General features: G+C 43.1%; 1 long non-coding RNA gene across 4 annotated transcripts in view; it reads right to left on the bottom strand.

The window, feature by feature from the left end:
* LOC147363918 (uncharacterized) overlaps window positions 1–14,678 on the bottom strand; it is a 109,589-nt gene that overhangs the window by 73,875 nt on the left and 21,036 nt on the right. For all 4 annotated transcript variants that reach the window (XR_015133919.1, XR_015133918.1, XR_015133917.1 and 1 more), the window contains exon 2: window positions 10,093–10,221. This is a non-coding gene — a long non-coding RNA (uncharacterized LOC147363918). The remainder of the gene's footprint in view (window positions 1–10,092; window positions 10,222–14,678) is intronic.

The following is a 14,678-nucleotide window of genomic DNA, read 5'->3' as shown; positions in this document are numbered from 1 at the left end:
AATAGGAAACAGGACACATTTTGTGCGGCCGCCAACTCCTTTGCATTTCTGAGGATGAAATGCCCCCTAGATCAAAGTGACAAAGTGGTTAGGATATTCACGGGACAGAAGACAAAAGGAGTTCATCTACTGCCAAAAAAACAGCCTTCTGTTAAGTGTTTAGAAGTTTAATAACAGTACTTACATGAGAAGCAGAATGCAGGAGGGTAACTTGAAAGTGTGTGGTTTAATAGAAACTGGTTGTTCTTCATGACACAGGCGATCCAGGAGACTCACCCTCATTCACTCACTCACCTGGCACACATATACTGAGCATCTACTCTACAGGGCCAGTGCCAGGTGGTGCAAAGGGTATAGAAATGGGCATAACCAAAGCATCTACCTTTAAGGAAGCTGCAGACCTATGTAACAATTATGTAATAATATAATAGATATTTATATACATAAAGCAAGTATGCACAAATCATCAGACACTGTATAGGTATCAGGTCACCTCTACAGTACTTGCAAAAGAAAGGGAACAAAAGCTAAATTTGCAATCTTAGCCCAACCCCCTCCTCAAGAGAATAAAAGAATTGTGGTTAAAGGGGAAAGGAGAGAGAGACAACTGCTTTGGAGGATCTGTTAGTATTTGGAGTATCTTCCCACTCCACATGCCCCTACCCTGCCAGTGGAACATGGTACTTCCTCTTTACTTCAAGTCAAACGAAAGACATTTCACGAGGACCACTTAGACAGCATGGCCTGTGTCCCTTCAGAGTTGGGGAGCTACAGGGTCTGATGCAAGACCTATACTCATAAGAACCTCTAGGCAAGAAACTACAGTTGCCTACAGTGTGATTTGAGGTCTACTTTGAGTCAAACTGTGCTTTCAGTGATGGCAGAGGCAAGGATGCAGACAAGTTTCCCAAGTACTACACACGGTCTGCAGCACATGGAAAAGAGCTGCTCTACAGTTGTTTAAAGTCCTTTAAAAAGAGGGCTACATAGTGAGACAAAGGGTTTAAAGGAATGGAGGTGGACTCAGGGAGTTGAAAATAAAGATGCCTCCTGTCTGCAACTGATGGAGATCAGCACACTTCATTTAGGGCTTATAGTCTATTAAGGTAGAAAGTCTAAATCGCATTAAGATACTTGAATATAAAGTTTATGGGGGAAATTTTTCTAAAGCAGCTGTTTTGTTATATCCTACAAACACATCTCTGAATAAAGGCTGGCTATAAGAAGGTTATATCTGTGACCCAAGTAGTCAAATAAAATGTGAAATTTTAAGTTATAATTCAGATATTTAGCTTCCGAGACTTCAAGGTTTTTCAAACATATAGAGTTTGGGAAACTATAATTTTTATCAACATGTCAAACTTATGAAGACACGGCATGAATAAAAATAGAGTCAGACTTGATCCAAATGTATTTGGTCCTTTAGCATAAAAATCCCTTAGCGTGATACCTCTTAAGAGTGAATCATCAGACAGAGAAAGATAAATACGACATTGCTTGCATAGAGAATCTTAAAAAAAAAATGAGGCAAATGAATTTGCCTACAAAACACAAACAGACTCACAGACTTAGAGAAGGAAATTTTGGTTACTAAGGGGAAAGGTGGGAGGGGAGAGGGATTGAGAGTTTGCAGTTGACATGTGCAGACGGCTATATTTAAAACAGAGAACCAACAAGGACCTGCCCTGTAGTACAGGGAGCTCTGTTCACTACTCAGTAATAACGTAAGTGGGGAAAGAATTTGAGAAAGAATAAGTAAGTAAGCGTGAGTTGCTCAGTCGTGCCCCACTCTTTGCGATCCCCTAGACTGCAGCCCACCAGGCTTCTTTGTCCATGAGATTTTCCAAGCAAGGATACTGGAGTGGGTTGCCATTTCCTCCTCCATGAGAAAGAATAGATGCATGTATAATGTATAACTGAATCACTTTGCTGTATACCTGAAACTAACACAATATTGTTTATCAACTAGACTCCAATATACCTTTTTTTTAAAAAAAAGAGGGAATCATATAGGGAGTGATAGAAGGCTTGCATCCTCTTTCCTGAAAGAACTGAGATGGAGCAGAAGTAGGAGAAATAAAGCCAGCTTCGCTTGTCTTAGCCCTGCTCCTTAGAATGGGGAAGGTAGGACGTTCAGGGCCCAAAGAACAAATCCTGCCTCCTCGCCCAAGCCTCTTTACCCCATTTGAAATTCCCTGTCCGCACTGCCTTGTTTCTCAACCCCCTCGACTGCTTAGCCAAACAAGCCACAGCCCTAGCAATCCTCTCCAGACTGGGCCACAGTTTGCTACCGTTTATATGCAGCTCAGGAAACATCCAGAGTTTGTGAGGTCTGTATGTCTCTGTTCTGGGGCCAGGAGAAGTTAAGTGGCCCACACATCATAACATATAGGTTGGTAGCAGCCACAGAAGGAGAATCCCCTGACCTGCTGCTTCTCTAATAGGGCTCTTTCTACTCAACCTTAAGGGGAAGGAGTGTGGGGTCCCGTGTAGATACAGACATACAAAACAGGTAAACACTGCCCAACCCCATCCCACAGAGTCATTCAGGGCCACAGTTTCAAGCAATTTTATGTGCAGCAGCCAAAAAAAGGTACTTGGGAAACTTCAAAGAAACTTATAGGACCACTTAATATGCTGTGAAATTGGACCACGTGTCATGAATCAAAAAACCAATTAAATAAACTGGGAATGTCACGAAAGCTCCATTAGTGCCCATGTTATCTCTGCCTAGAAAAACCACTAGATTAAGTCAATTCTGAACAAAACGGCTCTAATCTTTAGTCACCTCAATTCTTAGTATATAAACATATAAATCTGATGTGGTTGTTGCCCAGCCTTAGATATTTCAGGCCAAGGGCCACGGGGTTGTCTGCAGAGCCTGCATCAGTCTTAATTTTGTTCTCTGCAAGGTTCCTGTTCCTGTGATGGCATATGGGTCCACAATCTCTAGGAACCATTCCTCGGTAAGAGTCAAGATCAACCTTGGCCAAGCCCTCGCCCTGCAGTGTCCCCACCTCACACAGTGCAGCTGCCCTGCAGCGTCCTTGCTGTAAACGCAAAAGACTTGAATGGAACGAACTAACTGCTAAGAGAATTCTTACACTTGGGAATGCATTTTTTTTTTAATTTCATCAAGGAGATAAAAGCAAGTAGCTCAAACACAACACCCTTGTCTCCCCCTGCCAACTCTTCCTTCAATGGCAAAAAGACAATTTCTTCCATAACATGAATAGTAAAAACATATGTACTAATGAGATGGATGCAATATTGGAAAAAAAAAATTATGACTAGGTAATTACACTTTTAGGAGATTTACAGATTTCAACCAGTTAAGCTGCAGGGTATGATTATCTCATTAGTCCTATGCACTCAGAGTAAATACAGAATAGGTTGGGCGTGACCAGTGAAAACCGTGTTTTGCCAAAAACTTGTAAAGAACAAGCTGTGGCTTCAGAAGGGTATGTACCGAGGGTTACCTAAGTGTATTTCATGCTTATGAAAGGCACACAGCACTTGGCAAAGCCAGCTCTCCACGTTCAGAGCCATTCGAGTACCTGCCATGTTGCCAGGCTCCCAAACAAACCACATTGTCTCATCCTCATTCCTGCGCCTCTGCGTCTCAAAGTACTTCAAGTTCTTTGTGTACCAGGCTGCAACTCTTGACCTACCATTCCCTCGGGCCTTCTCTGTGGCTTATTCCTTCAGCTGTCCCTAGAAATGGATTTATTCTCATCCACTTTTATTTCTGGGGGTGGGGGGGGTGGCAGGAGTGGTGTGAGCCTCGGTGGCCCCTAAAAGTTTAAACCTACTACTTTGGCTTCATTTAGATCCTACTCTGAAAGAGATCTCCTTACCCTGCTGGTGGGAATGTAAATTGGTGCAGCCATTATGGAGGACAGTATGAAGGTTCCTCTAAAAACTAAACAGAGTCACCATGTGATCCAGCACGCCCACTCCTGAGCATACATTGGGAGAAAAACATGGCCCAAAAGGATACATGCAGCCGCATCTTCACTGCAGCACTGTTTACAATGTGGAAGCAACCTAAATGTCCATTGACAGAAGAATGAATAGATAAGATATGACACATATATACAATGGAATATTACTCAGCCATAAAAAGGGGAGGGGGAATTGGGTCGTTTGCAGAGACGTGGATGGATCTCGAGATTGTCATACTAAGTGAAGTAAGACAGAGAAGGAGAAAGAGCGTATGACACCCCTTTTATGCGGGATCTAAAAAAGAAATAGTACAAATGAACTTATTTATAAAACAGAAACAGACTCACAGACTTAGAGGATGAATTTATGGTGGTCAGTGGGGAAGGACGGGGGAAGGAACAGTTAGCAAGTTTGGAACTAACAGGTACACACGCCTATATTTAAAGTGGATCACCAACAAGGTCCTGCTATACAGCAGAGGGAACGCTGCTCAATGTTATGTAGAAGCCTGGATGCGAGGGGAGTTTGGGGGAGAACAGATACATGCATATGCATGGCTGAGTCCCTTTGCTGTCCACCTGAAACTATCACAACATTGTTAATTGAATATATGCCGATATAAGCTGAAAAGCTGAAAAGTAAAAAATAAAAACAAAAAAGGTAAATAAAAGAGTTCTCATGAAGAGAGAGAGCCAGAAAAGGCGCAGGAGTGCTGTTGGTGGGAAATACTCGTGAAGCAAAAAGACTGAAAAAACAAGGCGCAAGAACTGCTTTATCAATAATGACTAACACTGAATAATCCCCTACATGTGCCCGGCCCTCTTCTAGGAGCTTTGCCTGCGTCAACTCATCCAGTTTTCTCAACAATGTCATGTTAAATGCTCCTAGAATCCTCATTTGCAGAGGAGGCAATACAAACACAGAGAAAGAAAGTCAATTGTTTGAGATTAGAATGTTGGAGCCAGGCAGTCCTGCTCAATAATCAAGTAAAATTACTCCTACACTCAGATGGTTCCCGGAGTGTTAGTTATTCACCAGATACTGTGCTATGCGTGGTACACGTATTATCTCACAAGGTCCCTACAAGACCCCATGAAGTAGGTGCCATCATGACGCCCATTTATACATGGTCCTTATTTTACATCTGAAGTTTAGAAATGCCAAACAAGAGAGTTCAGATTCAAAATAAGGTTAGAGTAAAGGAAGTGTCAGGGTTTTTTCCTTCTCACTATTGCCTGTACAAAGTTATACCAGCTAGTCCCTAGAGAGGGCTAGGGAAGGGTGCTTCAGAAGACACAGGGCATTCTGTTATCAGACATAGTCAAGCAGGAGCGAAGCATTTACTCAAGAGAGGTGGCCTTTCAAAGTCATTTCCATCTTTCCACAGCGTAGGGACTTATGCTTATAATCATTCAATGTATTCCACATCTGTCTTCTTTTCCTACCAGGCTTCTAATGGTTCACCTTGCGGTTGCAGACTGCCTTCTCATTTTCATTTGTGTTTTCTTACAATATTCAGGTGCTATCTTCAATAATTCTTGCTGCTGCTGCAGCAGCTGGATTATGGAAGACCCTGAAAAACAAGCCTGAATTGTCTTCTTACAAAACAGACATTTCCTTGCTGTGTGTTTTGTGCCGAGAGCCAGGATCATATTGTTCAGACTTGTAATGGACTGGGTGCTCCTAAGACATCAGCGGCACCACACCCATGCGTTAGCCTGGGGATGTTTGCTTTCCCTTCAGATTTGGATCTCTAGGATGATGTTAAGTCCCTGGATACCTAGAACTTTGTGATCAGTCACAGATTAAAGAAGAAAGTGCTCTACAGTGACAGAAAGTCACTAGGTTCTGAATCCATTGTTATAATAAAGTCAGTTTCCCCAAAAGGAAGGACATCGTAACAAGCGTAATAATAGTCCTTACTTAATATCCATTAAGCACTTCCTCTACTGAGCACTTTACATTTATTAATCTCACTTAATCCTCACATGCAAAAGAAAACAGAAATAAGTACTGAGATCCATCACAGGTGGGGGTTGTTTTTTAGACGCTCAGTCATGTCCGACTCTTTGCAACCCCATGGACTATATAGCTCACCAGGCTCCACTGTCCATGGGATTTTCCAGGCCAGAATACTGGAGTGCGTTGCCATTTCCTTCGTCAGGGGATCTTCCTGACCCAGGGATCAAACCTGTGTCTCCTGCACTGCAGGCGGATTCTTTACCACTGAGCCACCAGGGTAGCCCACCACAGGTTACAGGTAAGTGAACTGAAACTTTGGAATATTAAATAACTGCCCCATAGCCACACAGCTGTGCGAAATGGAAATAGTATTTTAAAACAACCACTACCCTTGGAGAAGCCTATCCACCATCCAACACAGCTTCCCACCATCCCAATAAAATTAACTCAGCACCATGAAGGTGCACAACACAAGAGCATTATGGGTGTTGCTTACCAGAACTTTATGAGAGCCTTCAGACAGAACTAGGTTCTCACTTGAGCTCAATTCCTGCCACACTGACTGCTAGTCCAAAACGGCCTTGACACACCTAGACACTTACTGAGTATGCACTTACTGCGCTTTCAAATGCCATCAAATCCATATACTGTGGGTCTAAATCCACAGAATATGACTTAAATCCCATCTTTCATAGGCGCTTCCTCTCTCCTTATATGCTTATTTTTCAATACTTAGGTCTAATCATGGGCTTCTTGTAGTGGTAAAGAACTCTCCTGCCAAAACAGGAGACGTAAAGAGACATAGATTTGATCCCTGGGTAGGGAAGATCCCCTGGAAGAGGGCATGGCACCCACCTCCAGTATTCTTGCCTGGAGAAGCCCATGAACAGAGGAGCCTGGCGGGCTACAGTCCATGGGGTCGCAAAGAGTTGAACATGGCTGAGTGACTTAGCATGCACACATGGTTAATCATCATCAATTATATCTTAAAGAACTGGAGGCAAGATCTTATTATACCACAGGGATCTCATATTAGAGGATACTGATTTTTATTGTTGTTATTGTTTGTGGGGAGAGGGTTCAATTTTGCTTTATGCCATTGAGCTTATCTCTTTAGAGTATTTATCTTCAGAAATATAGCAACATAATTTTTCAAATTTTGGTCAAAATTTGCTTTTTACAAAGTCGTTTTAGGCTATAACTTGTGGCACTGATACCCTAAAACCATGGAAGTAAAGAAAATTTTTAAATATTAAGCAAAAAGGACAAAAACCAGCTAGACAGGAGTTTTAAACTAGATACATAAAACATGAAGACTGTGGAGACAGAGCCAGCAAACTGAAGATATAAGGAATCTAGACTCTAGATTGGCTCAAAATGATGATATTATGGAATTTTTATTCTAAAACTTCCTTAGAAATGAGCTATGCCATTACTCCCAGTACCAGGGGAGTAAAAATGAGGCCTAGTATGTTGGGAAAACTGGTTTGGGGATCACATAGGTGCAATCAGTGGTAAAAAAAAAAAAAAAAAAAAAAAAACCCAACTGCCAATGCAGGAGACGCAAGAGACTTGGGTTCAATTCCTGGAGGAGGAAATGGCAACCCACTCCAGGATTCTTGCCTGGAGAAGCCCATGGACAGAGGAGCCTGGCGAGCTGTAGTCCATGCAGTCACAAGAGTCGGACATGACCGAGCACACCCAGACATGGAGGTCGGCAGGACAAGAAGTAAGACCCACACTTTGTAACTCTTGGTCAGGCTTGTCATTCACAATCTGCATTTTTTTGTTTCCTGTTTAAGTTTTATCCCTGCCCTTTTTCCTGCCTTCACGAAATGATATTTTTCATTAAAGAGCATTCTGGCCCACATTCTCTCTGTCAAGAGATAAACATTCAAGCTGCACCCCTGCCACTAACTCTCCGTGGGGCACACCGTCTGCCCCGGCGCTGGCCCGTTGCTGCAACTGTGCTCAGCGGCCTCTCTCTCTCTCATTCATCCCAAAACAAGAGCCATGACTACACGCTGATGGCCGAACCCTAGAGTACAGGCGGCATCAACAGGGACAACTGCCTTGCTGTGAATTTTACAGTTTGGGAAGCCCTCATCTCTCAGCCAGTTCCTTTTTTAAGCACCTGGAAGCTACCACAACTGATGTAACATGTTCTCTTGATAAAAAGCCAGAGACAAGATTAAATATTGGTCTTTCTCATGGACATTCAGCCAGAAGTCAAACATTACCTTCTCCCTTTACTATGGTGAAGTAAAATATTTGTGCCCAATGGTTCCAGTGTATTTCATCATCCTAGGTCTGAGTTTTTTTTTTTTTTTTTTTGCCTAGGAGCTCTTCTGTCAGAACAGATCAATGCTGTCCATCAACTGATGTCCTAGTTCTCAGTAGCCATCCCCCACAACAACCCCCTAGAAGCTTCTCCTGCCATCCTCACAGCACCGGGGGAGCTGATGGGACTGCTTCAGAAGTGATAGTGAGGAGAAGGGTTTTGCCCTTTTTGCAGACATCAGAAGTTTTCTCATATTGTCGCAGGCATTGTCCTAGCTTCCACTGGAGATGACACAGGGAGAGTGCCAGCTGGCAACTGACCTGCTGGCTGGCTCTCTGAAACAGGTTCAACTAGTTAAATGGAAGTGGATTGCCAAGCCAAGATTATCCTGACCCTGCACTGGAAAAAGGTCAAAACCCCACCACTGGAGGGAGGTGGCAGGGAGTATCTGGATGCAGATTCTGATGCATCTTCTGTTCAGTAGCTGTACCTTACCAGACCATGTCCATTGTGTCCATGAAAAATTCACATGTTAAAGTGCTAACCTGCAGCATCTCAGAAAGTGGTCTTATTTAGAAGTAGGGGTGTGACAGACATCACTAGTTCACATGAGGTCATCCCAGAATATGGTGGGCTCCTGTCCAATCTGACTGGTGTCCTAATCAGAAGATGCAGGTAAACAGGGGGGAGACCATATGAACATGAAGTTGGAGATCAGGGTGATGCCTCTACAAGCCAAGGAATGCCAAAGATTGTCAGGAACCACAGAAGCTAGGAGAGAGGCGTAGAAGAGATTTCTCCCTCCTGGCCCTTTGAAGGAATCAACCATGTGGACACCTTGATCTTGAATTTCTAGACTCCAAATAATAAATTTCTGTTGTTTAGGTCACTCAGTCTGTAGTACTTTGTTGTGGTAACCCTAGAAAAACTAGCATAGACCGTATTTCCCAAGTTTTCAGAAACTTAATACATTGCTACAGCAATCTGGACATTCCAATAATTAGTTGCTGAAATAGAAAGTTCATAGAATTCATCATAATTAATACTTATCCTTATTGTGATACATTGTTTGTCTATCTCCACCCAACCATACCATCTCTTGAATGTCTCAAAATAAACTAAACCAACAAACCAAACCACAGGCTCATGACTAAGAACTCTCTGCACAATTCTTTCCAAAGTGGAGTGCCATTTCCAAAGTGTAGTTAAGACCAGCTAAGAACTTCCCATAACTCAACTGGTACACTTCCCATAACTCAACTGGTACACTGTATTCTTTCCTGCCCCACAATAAATGCTATTGTGTGTCTGCTGTCACCATGAAAGGTACTAGAGACACAACCAAGCTCCAAACAGGTGGGCATCGTCCTCCAGTGGCCTGTGTTCAGTGAGGAAGACAGAGAGCAATCCAGCAATTACTCAGACATAGACAACTATGCACCGTCACAAGTGCAGTGAAGACCTTTGACCACGCTTTGTAGGCAGCTACTTTCCCTAAGGACCGGCGGGCAGGCAGAGAGAGGCAGAGATAGGCATGCCCTGTAGTCCATGGGAAACCTATAATACCATCAGTTTTCTCCCATGAAAACAAAACACCAAATATTACATTCCAAGCCACCTACCAAAAATAATCATCTTAATAAAACAGGGACCCAAAAAGAAGGAGAAGACAGGAGCTGAAAGTGGTAAAGAGAAGCAAAGCGAGAAATAGGGACACAGAGAGAGTTCAATAAATTGGAAACTTGGGACAAAATGCTGCCATCAAGTCCCCCACCCTCCAGGATTTAAGAATGAGAGCGTGAGGATGTATGCCCAGCACTGTGAGCGTGGCAGTGGTGAGTGGCACGTGATCAGGCATGCGATTTTGCGCAGATGAAAGGATCTTACTCAAAATAAAAGCCTACCTTTGTTTGCAGCACTCTTTCTAAACTGGAACCTCACTGTTCAGCAGGCTCCTTGCTCTGTGCAGTTATGAGCCCTTGAACTCGCTGCCAAACGGTGTAGCCGGTCACCAAAGAAGCTGCCGAACGCTGCTGAAGACAGGGAAGAAAATCCATTGAATTAGTCCTGAACATTGCAAAAGCGGCTGCCTCTCTCAATTACTTTGTCAAGTCCCATTTTAATTGTGGCTCTAATCACATGTAAGCTTTTCCCACGGCGGGGATGGAGCCAGGATCCTCAAAGTGCCAGCGTGTCGCCCGCCACCAGGCCGATATGGACAGGTCTGAAGCTGCTGTGTTGCTTGCCTTTGGTGGAATTCAACAAAATAAACTGCCCCCTTGGCCTTTATGTTACTCTCAGCATGGACTGTATTTACACCTTTTTTGCCTCTTGGTGATGACCAACTCGGACGATGTACTTTGAGATCTCCCGAACAAGCAGAACTGACTTGAAAATACCTTTAAAACAATAAATCCGTCATTGTATAAAAACACACACTCTTCTGTTTTCTAAAATAAGCATCCAGGGACATGTGATAGACAGGGGCTGGGTTAACAAGCAAATAAGAGCAAAATAATACCAGTGGGGCAAGAACCTCCATCGTGAAACAGAAATAAGCACCTCCTCCAGCACTGAATTCCACTTGATTCAGCCTTATCTGAGTTTGCATCATTCCAAAGTGTGGTTGTGATAAGTGGAGATGTCGAACCATCGTTAAGTAACTACTTGCATCACTATACTGCCCAGGTAAATAATGTGAAAGCAAAACTGCTCTGAATTCTATTATATTAGAAGGTGGTAAGGCTTAAGTATGTTCGACACATTTAGTGTCATGTTTGAAAATGAATGGGGGGTAGTGGTCGCAAAAGAGAAAAAAGAAAAGAGAAACAGCTTGTCTGCAAGGGACAGAAGATGGAATGTTCTAGGAATGGGAATTGATGGCTGGTCAGAGCAATGGTTCTTGACATGTGGACCAGGACTGGAAGCATCAGCAACACCCGGGAACTATTTAGAAACACAAACTCACAGAGAGAGGGGGTGGGGGTGGGTTTGGGTGTGGATGTGTGTTTTGGAGGCAGGCAGAGGAAGTGGGCATAATAATCCATAGTCTAATAAGCCAGGGATTCTGACGCATACTCACATGTGAGAACCACTGAGTTAGGGCATGAAGACCAAAGCACATTTAAGAGAAAAACAAGACAGAGCAAACCATCTTCCCCCAAGCAGATGATCGGGGCAGAACTTTAATGCCTCCAGGAAAAGAACCCTACCCCTGGAGCCTGTAAATTATTAGGGAGTCTAGCAATCTAAGCAATGGGGATAAAAAGATGAAAAGGTCATTGAAGTAGACAGTTAAATAGTTCTTCAACCGAATGGGTGACAGACCTGACCCCTGTCCTTGTGACACTTGTAGAATTTCTGCAAGTTCACTACAAACAGTGTTTTCATCCCCAAATTCCTTAGTGACTGAAATCAGCCTTAAAGACCAGGCAGCTGAAGTTTTTGTGGTCTGGCAAGTGTTTGGTATGACTCCCTTCACCTGAATCTGAGCATTTTCTTTCTGAATCGTTCACTGAGTGAGAAGAATTTGCAAAGGAATTAATAAAACACATTCTCTGAGGTTGGAAAAATACAATTTCCTCTGATAGCCATATGGCTAGGCCAGTACAAGCAAATGACATACAGATAAGAAACCCAGAAGACTTCTCCATTGTTCAGGCGTCCCAATCATCCTATACACTTGGGGGGATCCTTATTGGAGGTCACTGGTCGAAGCAAAAGTTGAAGGGATTGAAAACATGGGAAAGAATGAAAATGTTACAATCAAAGTGTAGCGTTGATGTGGTTTGTCCAAGCTAAGCTGAATGCTAGTGATACGTCTCCACCCTCCTCACCTCCCCCAAACTTACAAGCAACTCTTTGCTCTGGGATATTAATGAGAAAGAATTTTATGTGAATGGAAGTTTCTTTTTCCCTCAAACTTTTTCATTCAGCATACACCAAAGACACTTGTGTGCTTAGAAGTGACATCCGTTTGTTAGTTCAGTTCCCCCAGGCTAGGAAAGTAAATGGATGTTTTGGCAAAAAGTCTTAAACTAGCACACAAAGTTGGATGCTTGAGAAACAATTTTCTTTATTCAGTGTTCCCCTATAATGGAAGGTGGTGTAAGATTAATTTTGAAAAGACTAGAAATATTCTAATGAAATTTATTTTTCTTTTCCCAGATATTATTGTGAGCTTCCTTTGTCTACCACAAATACTCATTTCAAAAGATGCTCTAAAATGTTCCCCCAGAAGTGTTAGCTTCGGAGCCATCAAACCAATTTAACTCCAGTTTATAGGAATAATTTCAATGAAAAAAATAACATTCGCTTAGCTAGTTCCAGCTCTTTGAGTCTGGGTCCTGATTTTTCTCCTAAATGTATCTCCTTTTTTTACACAAGGGTAGCAGCATATAGTCATGTCTCTGCCAAAACTTTTGAAAGCACTAGAAAGAAAAGTACAAGAATATTCATTTAGTATTTTCCACCTGTAGATACAGCGCTTCTTCTGTGCTTACTGGTCTCATCCCAGCACGATTCATGGGATGGTTTTTCTTTCCCATGGCAACCCGCTTAATTTTTTAAATTGGAGCGTAATTACTTTACAGTGCTGTGCTAGCTTCTGCTGTACACTGAAGCGAATGAGCTGTGGTATAGGTATGCTCCCTGCCTCTTGCACCTCCCTCCCACTCCCCCATTCCCGGCGGGCCCTCTAGGCATCACAGGGCGCTGAGCTGGATGCCCTGTGCTACACAGCATCTTCCCCCTGCAGCTTTACACGCGGCGGTGTGTGTATATCAGTGCGAGTCTCCCCATCTGTCCCACCTTCCCCTTGCTCCACGGTGCCACGTGTTTGCTCACTACATCTGTGTTTCTATTCCTGCCCTGCACATAGGTTCATCTCTACCATTTTTCTAGGTTCCATGTTTATACACTAATGGACAATATTTGTTTTCCTCTTTCTGAGTTACTTCACTTTGTATGACAGACTCTAGGTCCATTTACATCACTACAAATGACCCAATTTCATTCCTTTATATAGTTGAGTAATATTCCATTACACAAGCACACGCACACACACACACACGCACACACACACATGCACACACACACGCGCACACACACACACCACATCTTGTTTGGGCTCCCCAGGTGGCACTAGTGGTAAAGAGCTCACCTGCCAATGCAGGAGGTACAAGAGATGCGGGTTTGATTGCTGGGTAAGGAAGATCCCATGGAGGAGGGCATGGCAACCCACTCCAGTATCCTTGCCTGGAGAAGCCCATGGACAGAGGAGCCTGAGGGACTACAGTTCATAGGGTCACAAAGAGTCAGACACGACTGAAGCAACTTAGCCTACATGGATGCAATCATCTTCTTTAGTCATTCAACTGTGGATAGCTGTTTCAGTAGCTTCCATGACCTGGCTATTGTAAATAGTGCCACAGTGTTCACATGCACGGGCCTTTCTAAATCATGTTTTCTCTGGGTGTATGCCCAACAGTGGGATTCTGATGCACCTGAATTTTTAACTTTGCCTACTGTCTTTTACTCACTACCAAGAATATGCTAAGACAACCCAGGTGGTTCAGTGGGTAAAGAATCCACCTACAATGCAGGAGACTCAGGTTCGATCCCTGGGTCAGGAAGATTCCTTGGAGGAAGGCACAGCAGCCCACTCTGGTATTCTTGCCTGGAAATCCCATGGACATTGGAGCCTGGTGGGCTACAGTCCATGGGGTCGCAAGGAGTCAAACATGACTGAGCGACTAAGCATGCATGTACCCATGCAAGTATACTCCAAAAGGTTCATCTCATCTTAAGACAATCCATCTTTAGTCTAGGCTGCTAAACCTACTCTATGGATCATCAACCAAAGCTCCACTTTAGCTTGTTCACCAGTGGTCTTCAAAGCTGGAATGGAAATTACAGTTTGGATATTAAAGACCTCATGACAGCTACTGATGAGAAGAACTCTTCTAAGATGCATCAGTCCAGACGGTTGCTCATAGAAATTCATAAATTTGGTCTGGCTAAATATCCTTTGGGACTTAAAAAAGCAGACCAGTTATTTGAATTCATACAAAGCCAGCTTTACTATGATCTTTATCTTAGACTCCCCAGGCAGGTAGCTTTGCATGAGATTGAAGAAGTTAAAAACCTCAAAGAAAGGAGGATTCAGGTATTCAATGAATTAAGACTATGACTGTCTGACTGTCTGTCTGTCTGTCTCTCTCTCTCTCTCTCTCTCTCTCTCACACACACACACACACACACAGCATCTAGGAACTCAAATTCCAATGGTGGGGTCTTTTTCAACCACAGAGACAGTGCTATTTTGTTCCCTCTTCCTTTCTACAGCAAACTAAAGGGGTTTGACAGTAATTGAAGCCACATGGACTGTTGTGCTTCAAATTGTGTCAATTATATAAACTTGCTTTCCTTTTTCCACTACCCTCTAAATTTGCATTTTCACCATGCACAGGGTATATGTCAAATCTCATTA

This window comes from Bos grunniens, chromosome 10, assembly GCF_055505025.1.
Source record: "Bos grunniens cultivar Pamir isolate PY7600 chromosome 10, Bosgru_T2T1.0, whole genome shotgun sequence".
In the NCBI taxonomy this organism is placed as follows: domain Eukaryota; kingdom Metazoa; phylum Chordata; class Mammalia; order Artiodactyla; family Bovidae; genus Bos; species Bos grunniens.
The sequence above is the reverse complement of the archived record's forward strand: the minus strand, read 5'-3'. Positions and strand labels throughout refer to the sequence as shown.